The sequence below is a fragment of the Myotis yumanensis genome, unplaced genomic scaffold, assembly GCF_028538775.1.
Source record: "Myotis yumanensis isolate MYYU_CA2020_CCGP unplaced genomic scaffold, mMyoYum1.0.hap1 SCAF_3, whole genome shotgun sequence".
NCBI lineage: Eukaryota > Metazoa > Chordata > Mammalia > Chiroptera > Vespertilionidae > Myotis > Myotis yumanensis.
This window is the reverse complement of record NW_027223754.1, coordinates 63,357,201-63,378,956: the sequence shown is the minus strand read 5'-3', so window position 1 is coordinate 63,378,956 and position 21,756 is coordinate 63,357,201. Positions and strand designations below refer to the sequence as shown.

Here is a 21,756-nt window from a genome sequence, read left to right as displayed (position 1 = left end):
ACGCATACACACTTTAGCTTTTAACTTGAAATATTACTAACAAATGTCCCAATTTCACCCTGGAGGATGTAAAAAAAGAAAAATGTGTCCTCTGTGGGGATAAATGCCATGGGAAGAAGAAAAAAGGTTAAGCTGAAAATTAGAAATTTAATCCTAACAAAACTTAAAACACCTCATGGTAAGATGATATTCTTCAGATAATTGTAGATGCCTTCTACCAACCAGCACATAGCCTGAACTGGCTCAGTCCTTAAAGGGTCAAAATTTATTATCATTTCAGTTCATCTAATAAGTAATGTTTTTGCCGAACAAAACCAATTCCCAATAAATTCTCACTGTATTTGTATGCTATGATTTGATTTAGAGGCCTATGGGGAGACACCATTTGGTAGCACAGGAACACAGAGGGGTAGGTGTTGCTGGGGAGAAGTAGGGCTCATGTGCCAGAAGTGTTATTGTGTCAGGTTGATTTATTGAGTGAGCTTCACTTCACCGAATGTTCCGAGATATTTATTTCCCTAAAGGCTCTGCAAAGATATGAACAGACCCGCATCCACAGATGTCATCATTGCTCATTTTACCGAGTCATGAAATTTTCTCAACTGCAATTTGTCCATCTAAAATTGCTGTAACAGAACAATGTCAATAGTAGCATCCAAGTCGAGCACCACCTTCTATATAAGGATCTGTTGCCAAATTCGGTACTTCTGTGCAACTTCATGGTAATTAAAGTGACAGGGCAGTTTGACTGTAATTTCAAAAGAGTTTCTTAGAGAAGTTGCTCCAGTTTTTAAACTGTACTTTGAGTGCTCAGATAAAGTGGAAACTTTATGGGGAACCAAATCAGAATACATAAGCACAGAATAATTTATCTCCATCAAAATAAATATAGGTGTACAGAAGTAAGTAAAGGAAGGAAGCAGACTACATGCCACTAAAGCCAAAATTTCACATACGTCACTTTTCTGAAAACCACCTTTAAATTTAGTATCTTATTCTAGAAGTAGACTTTCATCTGCTTTATTTTTCATCGCTCTTTTATCAAGCAAATAAATTATGAAAGTTGATTTTTAAAAGACGCTGCTATATACGCCTATAACTTTTATTCAAAAACACATATGCTAACATGTGAAAAAGTTCTTAAGGTGCATTCATAATGCTAAACATTATGACTTGGATACTTTTCATAATCTCATCTAAAATGATCTTCAGGACCTAACAAAATGGCAATGTCTATTTTAAATAAAAACTGCATGCTTGTGTGGAGTGTCAGAATTTGGGGGGTTATTTAAATATGTTAATATTTCTCATTATGCCATTAACAATAACCTTCATCCATTTGTGAAAAACATTTTGCCAAGCATGCACATAAAAAATTAGCAAGTGAAGCAAAATCACCTTAATTTGCTTTGGACCAGCAAATAACCAACTAATTTGCAGAAATCCCTGCCAAGCACTCATATTAAATGCTTCATGCTTATTTTATGACCTCTGCTGCTCTTCTCCTTCCCGGGCCCTGAATCATATGATCATTAACATATTGCAAGGTCTGAAACTTTATTTTTTACATTCTTTAATTAATGCCTGTTTATAGAAGGCCATAGGACTTCAGATCCAGTTAATGAAACTTCGCTCCCCCAGGCCCCTGGAGCCCAATAGAGAGCTCTCTCCTCTGTTGTTTTAGTAGCTTTTTTCCAACTGTTTGTTTATACACACTTAATTGATCTCTTTAGTCCCAGAAGCATTCCAGAGACACAACCTGTTTTGAGGCAAGCTAAAGTTTCCCCCCTTCCTTTATAAAAGCCTTGAATGCCCAAGGTTATCAGTTTTAATTTGAAAGTTGAAGATTCAGCTTTATTTACACTGTCTAAAAGTAAAAAGGGATACAGGCCCTGAAGTGTTTATTTTTACATTCATACATAGCAGAGGGGATCACAAGTGCATACTGTATATAATTATTTTGATGTAAAACTAAGTAATTACTAAATGCTGCTATGTCTTATTTTATGGCATTGAATAAACGCAGTCTTCATAACAAGTTGAAAATAAAAACAAATCAGGCTGCCAATGCATGAAATTTTCATGGCTCTTCAATTTACATTTTACATATTCCCTATGACAAGAATTTCTATTATGCTATTCCTTTTTCTGCTATAATTAAATTAAAAAAGTAATTGGCTGGTGCTGCACACTGCAGCAATGTCTTAATCACATAGACAAACAGTTTTACAATAGCTTACACCATTTGCCACATGGGGCAATGACATTATTGTACCAGACTATAAACTCGAGACAGATATCACATACCGGCTTTCAACCACCGTGTGGCAAGAAGAGAACATGAGGTTTATTCGGCACCCTAATTGGCACCTCTATGATGGAATCCCCAATTAAGAAAAAGTGGCTCAAATCTGGCCATGCGGTTTTGAAGACTGCCAAAATTTGAAGCTTACGCATCTGCACATAGTGCTTATACACTAGATACAGAATATAGTTGAAAGTATAAATATATATATATACTTTCAACTATATTCTGTATCTAGTGTATAAGCACTAGATATATATATATTGGTGATGAGAAATCATTATTTCTGCATTTTCCAGTGGAAAAATCTTAATCGTGTATGTGTATATATTCTATTCATTTTTATTAGTGTTCATTTTATGAAGATTTTTCCGTTTATATTTTCTGTGAATGCTACACTAACAGTTTTTAAGGGTGGGGAGTTGAAGCCACGAACTCTTTGATGCTTCTATAAATTTTACTGATAAGGGATTCATGAGAGCTGGATCTTAATTCTGGCCTTTCCAGTAACTCAAAGGGTAGTTTGAGTGAGTTGCTTTAACTTTCTGAGTTTTAGCTTCCTCAGCTGTAAGATGAATAACTTAGACTAGATTACCTCTAAGGTTCCATGCAGCTCTTACATGCTTTGATTACAATATTTTCTATGAAAAATATCTGAGAAAGCAACTAAAATAAAGCACAGGTGCTTACAATGGCAACAAGGAAGCAAAGGGGGATAGAAAGCTCAAAAGTCTAATTTGGCATAACCAGAGTGCTAAAAAGAATAAAATAAATAAACAATTTTAAAAGCACAAGGGGAAGCAAGTATATTGTGTAGATCAGCTTTCTCTCTCTATTGGTTTCAGTGGGGAAGTCCTGTTTAAAAAACATTGGCAGGTAAAAACTTTAGAATGCTAACTTCTAGATTTTTGACTTATCTATTTAGTAATGAAAACATTTGCTCTTTTACAATAGGACACCTTTTCTCCTGTCTATTAACTAGACACAGCAAGTAAAGAAGGACCAGGAAAGATTTTTAAAACTTTATAAAACTAGGATGTTCTCAGCAATGCCTACACTCGATTACTTAACCAGGATTTGGAATCCTCATTTAGCCGAGACCTCTGAAAAACACTAAAATGATCCATTTTGGTAACATGTAAGCCTGTTTTCTAAAATGAAATTGCATTATCCAAAATTGCAATGGCATTTTAGTAGACTTTTAAAAAAATATTTGCTCTCTTTATTTGTTACAAAAATCTCAGTTTTGACTGGACTCAAACTTAGAGGTAGAAGCTCTCAGAGAAGACAGTCTCGTCTCTTTGCAATCTGTTCCTGCTTTTTTCTTTGGCCTCCTTCATTCTCTTAGCCAGAAGTTGAGCATATTCTGCGGCCTCTTCCTTGTTTTCCTTAGTACGTGGTTTCTTCGGAGCAACACGCCTGCGTTTGTGTTGCAGGACACGTGGAGTAACAAGACGCTGCATCTTGGGTGCTTTAGTCCTAGGTTTCTTACCTTCTTTGTTTAGAGGCTTTCTCACAACATATTTGTGGACATCCTCTCCTCTGGAGAGATTGAAGAGTTTGTGGATTCTGCAAGCTCTTTTGAGCCCCAGTCGACCAGGCACAGTGGTATCAGTGAGACCAGGAATATCTTCTCCCTCTTTTTCTACAATGACCAGGTTGAGAACACTGGGATTGGCATCCACAATGCAACCCCAAACAGATCTGTGTTTTCTCTCTCCAGTTCTCCTCGGTCTATACCAGGAGTGCCCCTTACTCAGCAGCAGGCGGACTCGGCCATGGGGAAGGACACCCTGCTTCATTGGGAAACCTTGTTTTTCGTTCCCACCACTAATTCAAACCACATAACCCTTCCACTCTTCACGCAGAGCGTCAGCAGCAGCTTCTGTGGCGTGGGCTTCTCACAAAAGGTACGGAAAGTTTGGGTTCCTCCTCCACTTCAGCGGGTTTCTGGCAGCCAGGGGCTGGGAAAGAGATATTGAGCTCAGACCCTCCTCTGCCTAGAACCGGGGTGTTGGAGAGCTACGACTGCAGCGAAGCCGTGTCCTGGGGCTTGGTTCATGTCCCCCGAGCCACTGCAACCCCTGCCGTCTCCTCCTACCTTCATCCTGAAGCCCGTTGTAGTAGAATTTAGCAGCAAATTTGAAGTGCTCTTAGATCGCTCTAATTATTATTAACTGAAGAAGCCCCTTTCATAAGGAGATCCATGTAATGATAAACAAACATACACCGTACCACATCCAAGGAGACAGTGCACAACCCTAACAGACCTTTGACAAATCCCCCTCCAGTGGAAGGGAGTGATCGGGTATTAACGGAATATAACAAATGGAAACTGCGTTTATAAAAACTACGTATTTGAAAGTGGGCAAGATATGTTAAGAAGTTTCTCAGTGCTCTGTAGACGCATGTCCCTTGTGGAGAGGCGCACAGTACATTGTCTAGTCTTTGGAGAACCCCGCCCCTCCTTTCCCACGCAGCCCTCCCTCCTCCAATTTCCTCATTCTCAACTCCCTGCCTCATGGTAAAGCAAATTCAGTCATTCCTGGCAAGGTGCTCAATAGCTGAAAGTCTTCAATCTTCACATAAATAGGGTGCAAATCAAACCTTATGATGGTGTAGTCAAGCTTTCAGGATCTCTGTTTGCCACCAGAAGTGTCAGAGTTTAGTACCTACTAAGCCATAGATTTATGAGGAAATGCTTGTAGATTGACAAGCAATTTTGTAACAAATGCATCTTCAGCGTTAGATTCACAGGAATGTTTAGGACATGCCTAAATGATTTAGTATTTCATACCTCTGCTCAAAAGAACAGTTCATATAAGTCAGTTCTATCTGAAGACTGTCAATCAAGCAGAAACTAAAAGTAATTTTAAAATATCATGATTCATTTATAAAAAAGTTTATCTCTAGAATTCAGGAGTACGCAGTTCCAAGTGATAGACCGATAGCAGGCAAAGTTTGAAATACTTGAATTGAAGCAAGGCAAATTGCTTTTCTTATGTAGATATGAAATACAGAGCACTTCGGATTACTTTTATTTATGAGCTGTCAATATTTGAAAATATGCAAAGTTTGAATTGTTTCCCATTTGCCCCAGACTTTAAAAAACATAATTCCTTTTCCTAATGTGCTACCCTTCAGGGCAAGGAGTTGCAATGAACACCACCCAGTCACACAGAATTACAATGTTCTTTATCTTGCTCAGTACTGAAGAAGAAGAAAAGAAAAAAAAAACTTCCAAAGGTTTGGAATCCTGAAACCTGTAAACAAAATCTGTGGAGCAGATAAAATTTTAAATGGCACAATGCAATTAAAGCTGAATTCAATTTGAGCACACCCTGTCCATCTGTCAGAGGGAAACAAAAGCCGAGGAGCTCCATTATTGCTGAATCCCTGCTCTAGTTAATTTGCTTGCTGAGAGATTTCAATTTCTAGGAAGTGCACAAATTAGTGTTCAGTCAGGGCTAGATCCTCAGTAAGTATAAGCAGATGGTGGAAATCAGCCCTAATCAAGTGGCCAAAGCCGTTTTTTTTCTGTCTGATTAAAGCATTTTAATCCTTTCAGATTGTCTGCTTTTTTAGCAAATATTCACCATCCTTTATATTCCTTATATTCCAAGAGAGATTTAAATTTACCTTATGCACATGAAAGGAATAACTTTAGAAATATAGTTATCAGTTCTGAGTTACAAGCAGTGGCCAACTGGATTTGTAAATTCATTCAATGCCTTTTTTCTATTATATGGTAAATAATTGTTTGAATCATTATTAATTTATATGCTAATATAAATAAGGCATATTTAATCTCTTGTGGCAGAATTAAATTACTGAAGGAAAGACTAAGAGACTTTTTTTTTTTTTTTAGTTTTAAGATTAAAGCTAGCAAAAACAGAGAGCAACTAGGAAAAGTAGCATGCATGTGCAAATCTCTCACCAGAGAAGATAAAGAAAAAGATGTTATTCTTTACATTAATACAAACTAACAAATATATTAAATTTAATGAAAGAATGCATTTAACACAGAGCAAGAGCTAAAAAAAAAAGCAAGAGCTAAAAACTAAAAAAAATGAAGTCTTTTGTAAATATTGCAAGCAAAAATTAATTAAAATAAAAACCAAATAATTGTTCTTAGAGTATGAGACACTCTCAAAATGTAAAGCCACTGTAATCATTATAAGTATGCTGAGTTTGGTTGTGTTAAAAATTCACCCTAACATTTATAAGCCAAGGAATATGTGAAGCAAAATTTTAAGACATTTAGAGAAGCAATGTGAATTGTGATTTAATGGTGTTTAAACAAACAGCTGGCAAAAACAAAGTTTTTCTGCCTCTAACATTTTATCCAGGGCATATGAAAAATAAACTTTTCTAATTATATGAAAAGCATGTGTGATATTAACTTGGGAGCAAAACATTAAAGTGTATGAGCATATTTAAGGGTAAATTCTTACTATTTTGAAACCTCTCTTAAATGTAGGCACACCAATAAGGAGTATTTATGGGGAGAAAAAGAGCACCAGTTTAACATCAGAAAGTATTTTTAAGCAAGCTGAAACTTTGAGTTGAACATCTGTATGATTTCTGATATGCTGAATATTTGTAAAATTTCTGGTAGTGCTTTAACATCCTGTTTAGCAATTCCATTACACAACCAGATTCTTAACAAACACCCTAACAGTTAGATTAAATTTTATAAGTACAAGTAAGTGTTCATGTATATTTTATGTGTTTGTTTTAACTAGAATAATTATTAAAGAATTGCAGTTTTCATTTCCTTATTTGAACATTTAAATTTGTATTTACAAATTTTAAACTGAAACATATCCTGTGTGCCAAATCTGTATATGGCGCGAAGTTCATGCACTCGCCCATGAGTGTAAAAGGTGTTACTACCATACAGAAGGGTAAGTGATTCCTTACATATACAACTTACCATATATTTTGAAGTTTCTTCTTAAACTATTTTTAAAATTATCATTCCAGTGTAAATCATCAAAAAATATCAAGCCTACTATAAGTCTGTTTCATGGAGATAGCTTTCGAGTTTTTCCACGTATAAAGATGAATTCAGCTCACAAAAGAGAGTTTGTAGTTCCTTTGTATTCCTCCCATCCATTCATTATCTAACAGTATAATCTAATAGTGAAGCATTGCCCACATGGGAACACCCTCTCTTTAAAATCAATCTTAAAGCATTGGATCCTATTAGATTCTTAGGCATTTTATAACTTGTTTGTGCCTAGGCCTGAGTACTTGACAACAAACCTCTATAAAACATAACTTGGTACCAAGCTGAGAAGAATACAGCCTGTGCAGAAAACATAGACTTTTATATCCCCATTTTTTTAAAAAAAATATACTACTGCAAGCAGATGTAGGAGAATGCACTCAAGAAATTCCTGTCCTTCACCCTCATTGTTTTACCACTACCACCTCTCTAATTCTAGCCTCACACCTCTCTCTTGGGCAGTTTCATGACTTCCTATTTGGCCTCCCTACATCTTATGAGATTCCCTTCCGTCAACAAAATAAGACTTCTTTTCCTACCCAGTGTACGCCCTTGATGTGGTGGCCCTGGCCAATAGTCAAGGCTGCTCTGTCTTGACCCTCCAGCTAAAGCTTTATCTCTCACTGACTACATGACATGCCCTCACCTCTCTAATGCCCTGACTTTGCTCCCCAAGTTCTCTCCATCTGGAATGCCACTACAAATTAGCTCTACCTGCCAAGATACTACCCAGAGCTTGTCTAAATGTCCACTAATTCCGCAAACCCTTCAGTGGCGGCAGCCTCGTTTCTCGAACTATCTTCTCCTCCATCACAAACTAGAATAGGTGTTTCCCCACTCTTTGCTCCAATACCTTGTTTTAGTTTTTCGGGTACATCTAAATAGTTACAACATCCTGACTTGCATTATCCAAAATTACGCACATACATATTTATATCTTCTCTTCCCTACCACATGAGTGTCTTTTGTGTTGGTTGGTTGGTTGGTTTTATCTTCTCTGGAACAGAGTAAACTACCTCACATGCTATGGAGCTTCACTGTACAATACAGTCGCCACTAGCTGCATGTGTCTATCAAATAAAAATAAAATAAGTTTTAAAATCTTGTTCCTCTATTGTACGTGCCACATTCACATTTCAAGTGCTCTATGACCATATATGGCCAGTGGCTACTGAACTAAACAATGCAGGCACAGAATATTTTAATCATCAAAGAAAGTTCTATCCGACAGCACCATTGTAGAGGCTCACCAATATTGAGTTCAATCTCAATTTATATATATAATTATCATCAAAGTGCCATGAGAACAGGAAAGAAAGAAGGAATCTTGAAGGCTATTTTTTTGATAGTTTGGAGGACCAGCTGATGCACACACTCAACTCCCTTCTCTGGGAGGTTTTGATAAGCGGAGAGCATCTAACATTTGCTATCTCCATCGTATTAAAAACCACACCAACTAGGCCAGAACAATTTTCTGATACTTCATATATAATTGATAGTGGTTAAGGAAATTTATATGGCAACTGTTTTGCAGAAGCTTTAATTCACACTTTCAATATTTAAAAAGGCTGCTGTCACGGCTGGTAGGAATAAAATTAAACCTACCAGCTGTGGTTTGTTTTTTGAGGAAAACACATAACGTTTTATTTCTGCTTTGTCTGTCATCCTTGTAAATGTCAGTATACAGAATTGAAATGTACTGAATACCCTCGTTTATCATTAGAATCTTCTGAAAATGCTTGTGTGTTTTTTTTAATTAGGTAGATATTTTAGTAATTTTAGTGGAGATTTTTGTTTATTTTTATACTATACAAAGCAATAGTATACAAAGCACATCATTTTCATATTTGCTCAGAAAAAAAGTGATAATAAAATACATTTGAGACTGTCTAATTTTTTATATTCTTTTTTCATGACACTTTTCATCAAAAGATGATCAAAGACTATTTTAAAAAGAGACATTTTCTTCAATTCTTTCATTTATTACAATTTTGAGGCTATTCCAAGAAATGTCTTCCTAGATTACTTAAAATTGACCAGGTGTTTAGCCATAAAGGTCAAGAGTATTTTGCTGAGAATTAGTAGTTTTCACAAGACACTCTAGAATCACAGCACTGAATTGTAAAGTGTCCTTTTGATCTATGACATTGATATTACACACTGGGATAATAGAACTTACTTGTCACAAAATCCACCTCGAGTGTAGAGAATATACTCTGACAATTTAATGTTTTTCCATTAGTTTCAACTAGGAATAATTGTATTATACTTTTTAAAATGTTTTTGGCTTATAAGCAGTCAGCCATTGGTAATTACCCTAAGTACAAAGACAAGTATCAAAACTTAGGCATTACCTATTACCTATCAGCACTTAATGTCATTCTAATCAAAATAAAATCATTTAAATAAAGGAGCATTACCTATTATAGAGAATTCCCTGATCATATTTCTCTGAGCTCACCATTATCTCACAACACTATTAACTACTCTTGGTCTACTTGCCTCTAAATATTTCCTTTAGTAACCCATGATATCACCATCTTCTTCCTGATATCTCCACAGAGCGTTTATTTGAATTAGATTAAAAACTTGGAGTCCTTCTAAATGTCCTGACCTTTTCCTTAACATATCACAACTAGTTAATTCTTATCATCAGTTGATTGTGAACTAAAAAGCATACAGTGGACGTGTGTTTACACTGTAGTCTAGGAACATGGCAGAAACACCAGCCTGGGCTCCCAGGACACAAGGGAAGTAGATGGTGGTGGCATGACAAGACGAGGGCAGAGTTGGATTCCAGGAATGAGCTGTGGGAAGGCACAAGAGAGGAATTTCTGGCACTCGGCACTTTTGCCTAAAGCAGGCCCTGCTTTTGCAGCACAAAATGAACAAGTTAAATCAGTATTCTTATATCAGCACACATGATATTTATGTTAAATGAACAATTGTCTATCAAAATAGTAAGTTTCTATCCAAATACAATAGCACAAAAACAAGCCAATAAAACTATTTGCCAATATATTTATAGTTCAGAAGGGCAGCTTCAATAAGATTAAAATAAATAATGGGACCTCATGTTTGCCAGTTCATTCGCACTTTCAGCACCCTTGTCGTTTTATAATGCTCTGCCAGTATTTATCACAGATTGCAAAAAGAAAAAATCCCTGAATGTGTAAAAATAGCAGCTGTTATTTGCCATTAACAATTGGGCAACTTCATAAATCTTTACAAACTCACCAAGAAAACAGAAGGGTGTGCCTTTAAGATTAATCAAAGTAAATGTTATTCTGTCTTCAAGCCAAAAAATAATTTACGTTTTTGTTTTAAGCGACTATTCCTTTTGTTTATAAATATTTCTAGAAATTTGAATCTAATGGCATACCTTTGGTCACTACATCACATGGACGCTAATAGAAACATTTGGTGAATAATTTCCTAAAGATCATCAGATAAAATAAAAGGTTTTAAAATAATTTTTGCTCCCATTCAAATACTTTGGCAGTATCTCCAATTCAAATTTCCATTATTTCTTGGATATACCGTGCTTTCTATGTCTCAACTGACACTGCCTGGGTAAAGTAAGCCTAAAAGGTCCTTCTAATTTCTAACCTTAATAATCACTATTGTCTCCTAAATGCTCTCCAGTGTGACTATCATCCCCATCAAACAATGTTGCCAAAGCAGTTTATTTACTCTAAAAGTACAACTCTCATCAGACATCTCACCTGCTTAGTACCACGTCTCATAGACCTTTCACCATCTGACCATTTCCTTTTCTCTATCACCTCCAGCCTTGGACCAACGGTCCCAAGACAACCCATGACGAGCAGAGCTCAAAACCCTCTCTCTAATATTTTTATATTTTTGAAATGTTTTTCTCACTGCTTTACACAAATATCTTCAGATTTCTGAGGCATTAATCTTAATTCTACTTTATTTGTGTAATCCCTGGTTAATGTGCTGCTTCTAAAAAAGTATCCAAGAGATTTTTTTGTTGTTACTATGCCACAAATCTGTTTCTGTGACCTCAACTTTCATTACTGACCAGAATTATCCATTTTATGAGTCCCCTTGATTGAATTAAACATCTGTCTGCAAAATTTCTACCATACTTTTGCTATGATCAAAGCTCTAAACAAATTTCCCAGTAGTTTGCAAAGAATTTTCATTATTTTTATAAACACAAAGTAATCAAATGAGAAATAGAAGCATCTTTTGAGGCTCTAATATAATCTGTCTGAATCCTTCATAGAGGTGGTTTTAATATAACATCATAAGATGTAAAATATCATGTTTCCTACTGTCAAGGTCATTTGGTCACTGATTTCAAATGATTCGATGTTCTGGAGCAGTTTGACATCCTGCTTGTATATCTTAAGCAAGGCTTAGTCAATAAAGTAGGAGGAATCATTAGTTATTCAAGGTAAAACTTTCAAAAAATGAGACTAAGACACTTTGACCTTCTCTGGATCAGGAAATGCGCTGTGCATCTTTATGCTCTTTTAAATATAATTTGTCTAAACTGTCTAAAGTAAATCAAAAACTATCACTCAACCCTCTTAGTAAAAAGGGTAAATTTTAATTGCAGAACTTAAAACCTCACAATTAAAAGCTGTGCTGCTGCTTAAAGCCAGCACAAACACAGGAGTGAAGGCTGATGCATACAAATTAGACTTCTTAACGTATTTGTAATTCTGAAGTATAACTCTAAAGCATAGACCATTTATGTGCTTTTCATAGGAGAGGAATAAATTGGATGATTGTTATACTTTCATAAAGTTTTGTCATTTATATTCTTAATAATAACTTACGACTCTCAAAATCTTTTATCTGATGAGATATTCATAACATACCTCAAACAGAAAACAAATACATGAAAAAAGAAAAAAAATTCTTTATCTTAAAAAAATATATTTAGAATCTTATTAACATGTATATTTGTTAAATTAAATTTAAAATGATTCCACTAATTAATAAACAAAACAAAAAAGTATATCCGATCTATAAGGAAAATAATATCAGAAGGAAAAAATAAATGTTATTACTGCTAAGCATATAGTAACATCAATTTCCTGTTCCTTCCAAAGATGTATTGCCTTCTACATGGGACATAGCCTTATTTAATCCCAACTTTATAACAAAATATATGTGCTCGAATGACAGATCTTCATTGTTCTAACTACTGGGACACATAAGCATAAAGATAGAACAGAGAGAAAGTACTAATATATAGAGATATTATAATTAAATATTAACTAACATGCAGATCCTAATGTCAAAAGAGGCCAAAGAGGAAAAGACAGATGACTCACCCACTTCTGAATCTCAGCCCCTAGAGTTCCGAATTCTCAGAGAAACAGGCTGAGGAAGGAGTAGCAAGAATTAAGTTGTTTTCTAGCACTCAAGGTCACCATGGTGGAGGGGAAGTGTGTGTGTGTGTGTGTGAAGAGGTAAAGTCACTATCACAAAGAAAAATAACACACAAAAGTGTTGAAAGGGGAAGCTGATTTAAAGACCAACTTTGCCAATTCCACAATTTTACCCAGCTTAACAATCTATACTAATAAAAGGGTAATATGCTAATTAGACTGGATAGACCGGATGTCCTTCCGGACAAAGCCCCAGCGGCAGTGAGGGCTGACAGTGGCAGCAGCAGTGGGGTGATGGAGGCAGCGCTTTCCCCTGATACCGGCCTGGAGGGAGGCCAGACTGCAGCTTAAGGGAGCAGGCCTACACCATCCCCTGAGGGCTCCAGGACAGTGAGAGGGGGCAGGCTGTGCTGAGGGACCCCCCCCATTACTTAATATAATAACAATCAACAATTATTGAGAGCCTATTGAATTCTAGGAACTATATGCAATATTTTGGTTATTTTATTTAACACTCACAAAAACAGTATCATTAAGGAAGAATTCAGCAACTTACACATGAAAGAGAAGTTAAATGTCATAGAAGAGACCAAGATTTGATTTCAGGTTTATCTAATGCCCATATCAGTGTCCTTTCTGTCACATTACATTTTACAATAAAAGGAGACTCCATTCAAGGGGAAAATTTTTTTGTCATATGTGATTACCAATGTGTAAACTTTGACAGAAATAATGCAATTTAGAACAGGGAGCATCTACAAAAAAATCACTGGATTTATAGGAAATGTTTAACATGGATTGTTTATGAAACAAGTTCATTTCCCAAGATTCATTAATTGAGGTATAAGTTGTAAAAGCATTGACAAGATATACAGTGGACTTAGGTGACTTTTAAAATTCTGAACAGAAAGAGAAAAATACTATGAATTTGCCTGTAGAAATGGTATAGAAAAGATAAATTGATTGCTTGAATCTTTTAGCACAATCATAACTAAAGGTTCATTTGGCTTCAACTTCATTATTTTTAACAAAATTCACTACATTACAGTTACTTGTGGAGTACAAAGTACCATAAATAATTTAAATTAAACTACACTTGTCAAAAGAAATGAACAAGTAGGTTTTACGATGCAATACATTTTATGATGCCTTTAATTCTTTAATTTGTGTATTTTGCTTAGTTGCTAATTCTGAAAACACTATAATCTGCAAAGATTCCTGTACTCATTAGTATAGATTACGAATGGATCAGCTCAATAGAAAAATCAGTATGAAGGATTCTATTGAACCAAGATTGTTTTTTCAGTTATATCCTATGAATATTTTTATAATATTAACTTGAGGGATACAGAATAAATAGTTCACCTTTCTTCCATACAAATTCACCAATTATTCCTACCCCTATATATTTACTGGGATAAAAATATATCTATATTTATGTCTATGTCCATATCTATATCTACCTATAAAAATATCTACAGGGACCTGTACTCAGTAACTATCCTTATCTAAGCTGCCTGATTGTCAAGTAAAGAAATTCCTTAGTAATTTATTAATTTAGTCCCACTATAATTAATTCATCAAAATTTATATTACAAACTAGAGGTCTGATGCATGATATTCGTGCAAGAGTAAGCCTTCCTTCCCCTGGCTGCTGGCACTGGCTTCCCTCTGGCACCCAGCACCCAGGCTTACCTTGCAATCCTGGCTTCATCCGGATGGTCATCCGGAAGGAGGTCCGGTCTAATTAGCATATTACACTTTTATTATTATAGATTTCTTTGATACTGTATTGCATACATACACACAAAAAACTTTTTTTCAAGACTGGCACTAGAGCTCTCCAACAAGATCTCTGCAGAATTATCACAGGGTAAAACTTTAAAATATTTTTGTAATACTAAAATGTATAATTAATACTGTACCAAAGAAGCCTAAAGCTACATGTGTGTATTATACATTGTAGATTAAATATAAAAACTAAATTCTTGTGCAATAAAATATTTCTTGAAATTAGTGCAATTCCCAAATACTAAATAGAATTCATCTACATTCTTTTTCCATTACAATTTACACACTAACAGAAAATAAAGCTCTCAGCTGCAGTATCTCCTCAAACCTCTAGCTTACCATTTAGTTACTAAAGCTCTAACACCTTCAAAGAGTATCTAAATGACCAAGAAACCACAGAGAAACTCTTGGAAAAATCATTGTGTGTACTTAGACTTGAGGTTAGCAAGCCAGCAGTGTCCCACTGATGCTATCCCTTTGCTATTTTAGCTGCCATCTTGCTGCAGAAACCAAGTGACATAATGGCAATTGAAGCATCCCTTGACAAAGTCCCCTGAACTTCAGTTCCTACTTCCCTAAAATAGGGTTACAATATCTTCATGTGAAGATCAAATAAGTTAATATTTCTTTAAAATATTTTTGGAAACTGGATGCCTATATATAAGCTCTTAAAAGGTGTTTAAAATTGATTATTTTATTACAAACTAGGGGCCCAGTGCACAAATTTGTGCACCTTGAAAGGAACTGTGGACCGAAAGGCTGTGGTAGGCACAGGGGCAGGTCTCAGCCCATCCACTGCGCTCCCGCCCAGCCCCTCCCATCTCGACCCCCAGTCCCGTCTTCCAGCAGCACTACTCCTGCCACAGCCGCTGCCATTCCCGTGCACTGCTGGCACCAGCCCCGTTCGCACCCACTGACGGCACAGAGCGATTGGAGCTGGAAACAGCAGTGGGTAGGAGCGGTGGCTGCTGCCCCAATTGCCCTTAAGGAGCAGGGGGAGGTGGAGAAGCCCTCATGGGTGATCAGGGTCAGCAGCCGCAGCTTGCACCCACTGATGGTGGGAGTGATCGGGACTGGTGCCAGCAGCGGCTCCGGTGCTGGCTGCAGGTGTGAGCAGAGCTGGCGCTGGCAATGGGTGTGAGCAGCAGCTTCAGCACCGGCAGCAGGTGCGAGCACCGGGCGGGACGGATGTGCAGGAGCAAAGAATTTTCAGTAACCACCAGAGGCTCGCCCCAATGAGAGAGACCTGCGCCCCTGCACACCTGCTCCACCATCCCACTGTGGCCAACACCTGCCATGTTCCGCACCACCCCCTGGTGGTCAGTGCACGTCATAGCAACTGGTTGATCGGTTGTTCTGCCATTAGGTCTATTTGCATATTAGCCTTTTATTATATAGGATTGCTCTTAAGTGTTTATAAATTGAAACAGAATGAACTGAATAACTTTTCCCTCTCTCTCTCTCCTCATTCTCTATAAGCTTACATACCTTTCCCTTTCATGTAACTGAAATCTTTCAAAAACTGACTTACAAATTAAATTGACCTACAATTACTTAAAATTGTGCTCCCACTGTGATCCTTTTAAGGATCATAGTGGCCTCCCATGTATTTTCTTTTAACTTTGGTTTTATGACATATCGATAGTTTTTTCAATCAATTAAACTCTAGGAATGTGTATTTAAATATTAGGAATAGAGTTCTAATTTTGTGTGCACTATTTTTTTAAAAAAAATGAGTGTTCCCACTCTTAATGATATAAATTGAACTCTCTTACAGAATTCATCAACATAGTATACTCTGGTGTTAAATTTCCAGTTCTATTTGTTACCTTTCTTTAAAATCCTACAGCTATACAATAATTTTGCACATTCACTGCTGTTCTGGTTCTATCTAACCAACTTCTCTTAAAAGAAGTGCATTCTTCTTATCTTGATCACTTTAGATTAAAGACATTACCTTCATTCCAAAATTCTATATTGTAATCAATAGTAGAGGACTCGTCAATGGTGGTTAGAGGTCATAAAAATGGTGTCATCATATGCAAATATTAAAAAAAGTTAGATAACAGCTCTCTGAAGTCCATTTCCAACTGATTTGGACATTTAATATGCCTTTCTTATCAATGTGAATTTTATATATTATTGTATAGTAACCAATCAAATATATGTATGCTACCATTTATCTTGGGATTTCTCTTAATAAGAGGTTAAGGTCAGGGGCCACAGAAAAAGAAAGACACCTGGAAAATATTTATTCCCACCTTCATGACCAAATTTATAGCTTAGAGATCTACATCCCTGAACTGCCATTGGGTTATTACCAAATGAAGTTCCATTTTGGTGTTTCAGTCATGATACCCTTTAAGTCTGAAATGACAGCACAGTCAAGCAGCCTAAAATTGTTCCTCTGTCCCAAGCCCCCTTCTCTGTTAGATCTGAAAATCCATAGCTACTCTTTTACACCATTACTACCCAAGTCAAACTTTTTCCAATAAGTTTACACTTGACTTCCTCTAAAATATGTCTCACATGTCTACTTCCTTCACAATTTTCAAACAAAGAACTTCATACATTAAAAAAAATACTTAATGTTTCCTACTATGTTCTAGGCACTGCAGTCTTCACATGCATGCCAGTTTTAAGTAATGAGTTTTATTATTTTTTCTTTCAGAGAGAAAAAAAAGATTGAATTGAACTTGAAAGTAATATAAGTGTACTGTGTTTGTAAATGACTAGCCGTTATAGAGCCTCTACCAACTATCAGATGTCTTACCCACAATCACTGTCACTTAACATCACGTAATTTTACAGAGAAGCAAAAGACACCATGAGTTGAGTTACTTGCCAAAGGTCTTACCATGTGATCAAGCTAGTTATCACCCATGTGTACCAGACCCAAAAGCTCACACTCAAACTGCACTCCTATGATTCTCCAGACATCAGACCCACGTTCTCATTTCCACCCATGTATATTCTCATCGTGCCTTTAAGTTTTCTTTTTTCACCCTCAAACTCAGCACAACTAGGAAAGGAAAGCAACCATGCCATGGAATGGGTTTCAGAGCAAAACTTAATATAATTTCATCTGACTGGTTTTCATCCAAGCCATCTAACAGACTGGTGATGTGCCAGAATATTCCTGGAGGCTAAAGTACACTGCACTCCTCAGTACAAGTTCTCTGAGGTACATCATATCAATTTCAATGGATGGCACTTTCCTAACCGTAATGTAAAATAACATGCAAATGTATAATGCTTAGAGTTAGAAAAAACATGAGACTATCTAGCTCAGTGATTTTATTTTACAGATCAAGATACCTGAAACCTAATTAGACAAAGATATTTATCCAAAGTATTATGGCAAGTTGGGGGCAAGAGAAAGGCTTGAATTCAGATAGTAAGAAATCAGTCAGGAACTCTGTATTGTGTTGGTTGTATTCTTGTAATAATTTTTAAGGGCAAAAGATAAAATTACTGCAAGTAGTAAAATAAATGGATTATAATCCTGTCCACAAATGAATTGACCATGCCTTACCTGCTAGCAGCAGAAAATCAACTAGATGAACTGAATGTAAATCTAAAAACTTCCCATTAGTCAAATTCTCCTAGAAACTAAGAAATCTATATTCTCCAAATTAGCAGAGGGGAGAAGACCATTAGTGAATGAAACTCCCTGATTGTTGCCCGACTTTGTACAACTTTATATATTACACATTTTGTTTAGCTACACAAACAATCAAAACTGTGGGAATTTAATGAGTTGTTGCCATCAATTCACATACTATAAATTATACTTCATTCATCATATTGTAAACTATATTTGATTCTTCCTTTCCATAGTTCACTATTATGTGTATATGAATACAGGATTGGTATAATGATAGAATATTTGAAAATAAGAAATTAAGTACCTTACAAAACATTTTTAAATGGGATTCTATTAATAGTAGTGGTAAAAACCTGGCATCAAACAAGTTGCATATAATTCAATACAAGAAAAATTTTAAAACATTAAAGGACTGAAATTAGATTGTAATGGACTCTTTGGATTAAATCAATGCAATTAAGAATATGATGAAGTATCCAGTTATCTGTTTTCTGAGCCTTTGAAAAGTGGGAATATTAATGGAACTATACAAGAAATTAATGCTGACTAGATTAATTGCCATAGCAATTGTCATATTATAAATATGGTATTTGTGACAATTATGCATCAGTATAATGCATGGGTTGTCACATTACTTGAACAAATTTTTAGGTAGATCATCAAGCATTTCTTTCTTTACAGCATTATTACAAATTTAGAACATTTCAGAGGAGAAATGTGAATTTCTGTACTGACATAGCATATGTGTTTAAAAGTTTACCAGCACCTCGACTAAGAAAATGGGAGAACTTAAGCAGTAAAAATGCAACCTGAGGAAACCTCAACAGGAATGTAAACTAAATGGGTGGGGAGGTCTGTAGGTGTCAATCATGAACAAAATGCAACTGTCAAGCTTGCCTTGCTAACAAACTGTCACATCAACAATATGGAGTTAATGACTACAAATTAACTGTATACCAGATGCTTGACACTTTGTTATGACACTTAGCAAGCTAGTTGACATTTGGGGATCAAAGCTTCTTTAATTACACTTTGTATAACATGTGCAACCTTTATGCTAATGTCCAAATATTCCTTGGAGCAAGACTGTCCAAGTAAAAACAACCACAGACTGTTTTCTAGGTGTGGGTTTGAAAGTATTCACATGGCTTTAAAAAAAAAAGTGGGACTTCACTGAGCGAGAGTCAGGCTTCAATGCACAATGTTATTCAGTATTACCATTGCCTAAAATAACACTGTTTCTTAACTTGGTGAACTGGTGAAGCACTTTTCTCACATATAGACACAGCCTGCGAAATAACACATTTTCACACAAGGTGGTAATAGCATTTATAGCCATTTATAAAAGGAAAGACAACTAGGCATATCAGATTTTTAAATAACTGGAAAAGGTATTAAAGAGTGTGAGTGATGAAAAAAAAAAACTGCCTTCAGAACACTGATTTGAATGATTTTTCAAGTCCTTTTTAGGGAAATGGTTTGATATTTTCCCAAGTGAATAAAACTCAATAAATGATATAAGCAAAATTTCACACCACAGGTGTAATACCAAATGCTACACTTGCGTAATCATGAATTATAGGCTATGTCAATATAAGAAAAGGTTAACATTTTTTATCAGGTTTCAAAATAAGCTCAGACCAACCAGAAATAATGTCATAAAATTAACAAATTTTAGGAAATAGCTAATAAATCAAGAAGATAAATATGTCAGTAAAATATCTACATGTCTAAATCAATAAGTTAATGATGTAACAACATTAATACTATCAGGGCTTCGTTTGGAAAAGACACTATCTTTGTATAGAGATTGAAATAGTTAAGTAATCCTATATAATAAAAGTGTAATACACTAATTTGACCGGACGTCCTTATGGACGACCTTCCAGATGAGCAGGCGGGGTCTGAGGCAGAGGCCCCCCGGCCACCGTGGCGGGCAGGTCCTGAGGGTGGCAGGGGCCGAGACCCTTGCACAAATTTGGTGCTTCAGGCCTCCGGTATTCTTATAAGATTCAGTGGCATTTGACCCTCCATCCCACTTTTCCCTGAATTGTACTTCTGGGGAAGAAGAAAATGAGTAATATGTGAAGAAAAGCAAAAGTAGGGAGAGGGAAATATATAATACTAAAATTGGAAAGAACATCGAGAGTCAACCAGTCCAACCATTTCACTTTGTAGATAGGACAAACCATGGCCCAGATTTGTGAAATTGTCCAAGTGATGAAGATATAGACAGACACTGTACTAGATCCCAGTGCTGTAAATTATGTAAGGGTGCTGTTTCCAGTACAACACTGGCTCTCTTTGCCACGGTTATAGCTCCAACACACTAAAATGTCTAAAAAGCAATGTAATAATGTAATTCTGTCTCTTGGTAAGCCAGTTATTGAATACTTATTGAGTACTTATAAAATGGCAAGCGCTGTCCTAGCTGGTATGGCTCAGTGGATAGAGCATCAACCTGTGGACTGAAAGGTCCTGGGTTCCATTCCGGTCAAGGGCACATGCCCAGGTTGCAAGCTCAATCCCTTCCTCTTTCTGTAGTATCAATAAAAATAAAATAAAATGGCAAACACCCCTCTAGGGGCTAGTGATACCAATGACACAACAGGGAACTAGGCTTACACTAGACAATACAGCAGCCGCTAGTGACATGAATCGCCACTGAGCACTTAGAAATGTGGTTAGTCTGTACTGACCTATGCTGTAAGTGTATTAAAAAAAGAATGTAAAATATTTCATTAATAACTTTTTTATGTTGACTATATATTGAAATAATATTTTGATATTGATGAGATATATTATTGAAATTAATTACACTTGTTTCTTTTAACTTTTTTATATGACTACTAGAGGCCCGGTGCACGAAATCCGTGCATGGGTGTGGTCCCTAGGCCTGGCCGGCAATTGAAGCGCGAGCATCTGGCATGGAAGGGCAGGTCCCAGTTGACCTCTGGGCCCTGGGCAGCACCTGAGCCCCCGGACCCCCATGCACTCTCCTCCACCTGCGTCACAGCTCCCGAGTCCCCACACGGAAATGCGGTGAACATGGCCGGATGTTGCAGGCTGGGGCGCAATATGGGCCTCTGGGCTGCCCAGCGGCGCCACCCAAAGTTCAGGTGGGCAGAGTGCCTTCTCCTGGCCAGTCTTGCAGACCAGCTCCTGCACGAACCTATGGGGATCCGACTGGTGGTTGTGGTACTGGTGGCTGTGGACCAGCTCACCTGGAAGCCTATTGGGGCCAGCAGCACTTCCACTGCCATCCACTGCCAGTGCCTCGTCCCTGATGCCCGCCATGTTCCGTGCCACCCCCTGGTGGTCAGAGCACAACATAGCGAGCAGTCGAACTCCTGATCGAAACCCCAGTAGAGGGGATAATTTGGATATTAGGCTTTTATTGTATAGGATAAGAAATTTTAAATTACATTTGTGGTTCACATTATATTTCTGTTGGACAGCACTGAACTATCCAAGAGTCGTCCCCTCAAAGAACTGGAAAATTTGGAGACAAGAAACAAGTGAATGAAATAAACATAGGCCATAATGAAGCTACAATCAGACGGCCTGACAGAGAGTAATTGAGTGTGGTATGAAGGCCACTCTGAGGAGCGGAGGATATTCAAATAAAGACTGAAATAGTGAAAGACACTGACTGGTTTGAGCTTGATGAAGG

The 21,756-nt window shown here is 36.7% G+C and overlaps 1 protein-coding gene and 1 pseudogene across 1 annotated transcript in view; both read right to left on the bottom strand.

Moving 5' to 3' along the window:
* Positions 1–21,756, bottom strand: part of DACH1 (dachshund family transcription factor 1) — a 437,658-nt gene that overhangs the window by 368,744 nt on the left and 47,158 nt on the right. The window lies entirely within an intron of this gene.
* On the bottom strand, positions 3,546–21,380 carry LOC139005029 (small ribosomal subunit protein eS6-like; annotated as a pseudogene).